General features: G+C 33.2%; 1 protein-coding gene across 2 annotated transcripts in view; it reads left to right on the top strand.

Moving 5' to 3' along the window:
* LOC118737836 (acetylcholinesterase) overlaps positions 1-3,713 on the top strand; it is a 325,799-nt gene that overhangs the window by 136,867 nt on the left and 185,219 nt on the right. The window lies entirely within an intron of this gene.

The raw sequence follows: 3,713 nt of genomic DNA, 5'->3' as shown, positions 1-3,713 counted from the left end.
AATATAATATAATATAATATAACATAATATAATATAATATAATATAATATAATATAATATAATATAATAAAATAAAATTACTGTTTTTGAAATGTTTACTATAAATAAATTCCCCAAAGAGCCCCATTTGAAATGGTTGAAACAAATGTATGTAGCATCAAAAGCACGTCACGAAAATTTTGTTTAAAATTACAGTGCGCACTTTCTTCTTTTATGTCTACTAGCTTTTTTAAGATTGATCCAACAAAATAATGAAAGAAAGGTATTTTATACACAGAAAACAAAAAAAAAATATTATTAAAAGGACAATGTCTCTTTGACGTACGTCAAAGGTCAAGTAGAAGTGGGAACTTGTATGACTGCCCATTGATAGCTCGGTTACATAGCTTAAGAAATAATATGTTTAGAGACACTCTTATCAGAGCTGATATCTATATATGACGTTTGACCAGTTTTCTTACACAAATTCTCTCATGTGCGGCGCTCGGGTAATACGACCTAACGTCGCATCACCACAGGTAAAAAATATTGGTTATAATTTGTCATTTTGTTTGCTAGATATACGTTTTATTGATGCACTTTCACAACATTAGCATTCACAAAAGCTCCGCATTAATTACTGCGGAAGCGAAATCGAATGCGAATGTTAAAATTAATGCGGAAGCTCCACGGTCGTGAATGCGAATGCGATTATTCGCAACAACCCTGGTCCATAACATGACTTAAATTATTGAAGGAGTAGTTTTTCACCCTGGTGAACGACAACTATGGGTTCGATTTCCAATCCGAAACCATTCGGGATTTCAGCGAAAGTATAAGGAATTTTGTCATGAAACTTGGTGGGAATGCCTTCTTTATCTGAATTGATCACTCCCACAATGTAGCAACTAATAATATTTTTATACAAAACGTCACTTATCACTTATATTTTATGTTATCTACTATATTTGAAATGTTAACGTGCGTATAAAGTACTTTTAATATATATCTCTCGGCCTAAAACTCAGAAACTTATATTGGCCTATAAATCGGCACTCTCAATTATCACTAGAAAACAAACTACTACTCTACTCAGCAACTATAAAACCGATTTGGACTTACGGTATTCAGCTGTGGAGAACAGCATCAAAATCTAATATTGAAATACTCCAAAGATTCCAATCAAAAACTCTGAGGATGATTGTCAACTCATCACACACAAATACCCAACTCCACCGAGATCTCAAGATTCTCACCATTTCAGAAGAAATAAAATTACCAACTGCATCTGGCAACTTGAGACTTCTGAGTCACCCTATCCGGTCGGATAGTCGGATGACAGAAAAACGGCCGGATAGCCCGGATTCCGGATAATTACCGGATACCAGGCACATCCCTATTAATTAGAATTTGTATCCTATATATCCCTAATTATGATTAAGTTTCATATTTTGCTTAATTACTGAGTAGAAAAACACTTAAAATAATTTTGTCCGGTTTTACTATAGAGGAATCTGGTAAATTTAAATTAATAAATTTTTTAAAGGGTATCCACACCATAAATATAGCTTACATTTTTCATACCCATGAATTTTTGGGGAGATTAGTATTATTTTTTTTCACTAAATTTAAGTTAGTATCGTTTGATACAAAAAAACTTAACAAATAATTATGAAAGCGTAGAAAAATTGAGCATGAATATATAGCGACAGTAGCAGTTTTACAGATCAAAACATAAGAAAATATCATAGAAAATAAGGATACTGGGACTATGTTTACGGCTCCCTTATATTCCATGTTCTTTGTGATAACGAAAGTGCCGCTCCGTTTGTCTGAAAAATGGATTTCGGGCCAGAGTTCACGGAGACTCCTAATAAATAAATAAAGAAAACCCTGAATGTCGGTATTGAATCGGTGCAACTATGAAAAATCGGAACATTTATACGTTCCGACTTCTAAAAAATATACAGCGGGACAATTTTCTCAAAATCTGTACGAATGGTCACCGTAACTATAGCACATCTATTAAATTGTTCTGCTATCGCCATAAAAACTGTAATAAGCACCCTATAAATCCGAACTGAAAACCAAATGCGAATTTACGATCCTCCGCCCGCCCGTCATACTATTTTTTAAACTGATTGTGATAAAATAATGCCATTTTAAAAAATATTAAGTAATACCTTAATCCTGGTGCTGTGATTTTCGTTCCATAACTATATCACAAATGCACTTTAAATGTAAACTTTCTCTCTTTTGCACTGTAACTAACAGTTTAGGTAGGAATGGAATTAAAATAGTTTTGAAACCAAAAGGTTTTGAACTATTTTTTTTGGGTTAGAATTTACAAGTGTGGAATTTAGGAACTACGAAATCCTTTGTTTTCTGTTTTTATTTATAAGTTGCTTATTACAGTTTTATGACGATAAAAGAACAGTTTAATTGATGCGCTGTAGTTACGAAACATATTATACATATATACGTAGAAAAGTTATTTATCTTTCCTCAGAAGTATACGCACTCGCATGGATGAATCGAAAACAATTTTATATTTATTAACTCACAGCGCAGTCATGCGGGATGTTTGCCGATTATTTTTCTGATTTATGTATATAAGTATGTATACAGTAGCTGATACAGTTTACTTAACTGCTTACATTATCACCAGCGAAATCATCTTCATCTGTTGTCTCGTTATTTTTCATAGTGAAATGACCACAAATATGATACATGTATATACATACATACAGTGACTCAAACGAGTACCCACAAGTTTGTTTTTTAATATTCGGAGTGTTTTAGCGGTTTAACTCCTCCTAAACGGCTCAACCGATCTTTATGAATTTTTTTTTATATATATGGTAGGTATGAGAATCGGATGTAAAGTATATTTCAGTATATTTCACACCTCTCTCTCTCTCTGAAAGTGTTCATGGTAGAGTACCCGAATATTGTATGAAGATGTATGAAAAAAAATCGCATACTCATGGAGAAAAATAGCGGTTATTGTAAAAGGGGGCTTGGCACCTTCTATATGGATCTTGGTATGTACAAGATACATAAAATTTATCGTATAGTCATGAAGAAAAATTGGAGCTATTGGAAAAAGGGGCGTGGCACCTCCCATACAAACCAAATTTTTCCCACTGCGTATCTCCGGAAGTGTTCATTGTAAACTACTCAAACATGTTACGGAGATATATGTAATCAATCAAATACTCTTAGAGAAACTTGGGGCTATTTGAAATGGGGGCGTGGCACCTTTCAAATGCACTGTTACTATTACGTATCTTTGTATGTATATACACTTTTTCTAGGCTATTTAAGACGGCCATGGAAATATGGCTTCTGACTAACACCAAACCATAATATTAGAAGATAAATGCGTCACTGAAAATCATGAGCGTGAACTGTTGGTGAAAATGTTGGACCAAAATGTTTCAATACAAAAAATTAATTTTGGGCGGGACAAAGTTCGCCGGGTCTGCTAGTAGTAGTAGTAGTCCAAGCTGTAACTAGAACCATATAAATCATAGTTTTTATACAAAATTAATACCAAATTTAGAAATATTCTACAAATTTTCATCAAAACTTCAACTTTTTAGTCTGAGTTCTTAGAACATTTTTGGTATGCAGTTTTTTAGCCCATACAATTTCAGTAAAACGAAGTGCAAGCTTCAACATGCTTAAAAAACCGCGTTAATTTTTGAGATATTTTTTGACACGGCTTTGTG

The sequence above is a fragment of the Rhagoletis pomonella genome, unplaced genomic scaffold (genome assembly GCF_013731165.1).
Source record: "Rhagoletis pomonella isolate Grant_MI unplaced genomic scaffold, Rhpom_1.0 Rhpom_scaffold_00004, whole genome shotgun sequence".
Taxonomy (NCBI): domain Eukaryota; kingdom Metazoa; phylum Arthropoda; class Insecta; order Diptera; family Tephritidae; genus Rhagoletis; species Rhagoletis pomonella.
The sequence above is the reverse complement of the archived record's forward strand: the minus strand, read 5'-3'. Positions and strand labels throughout refer to the sequence as shown.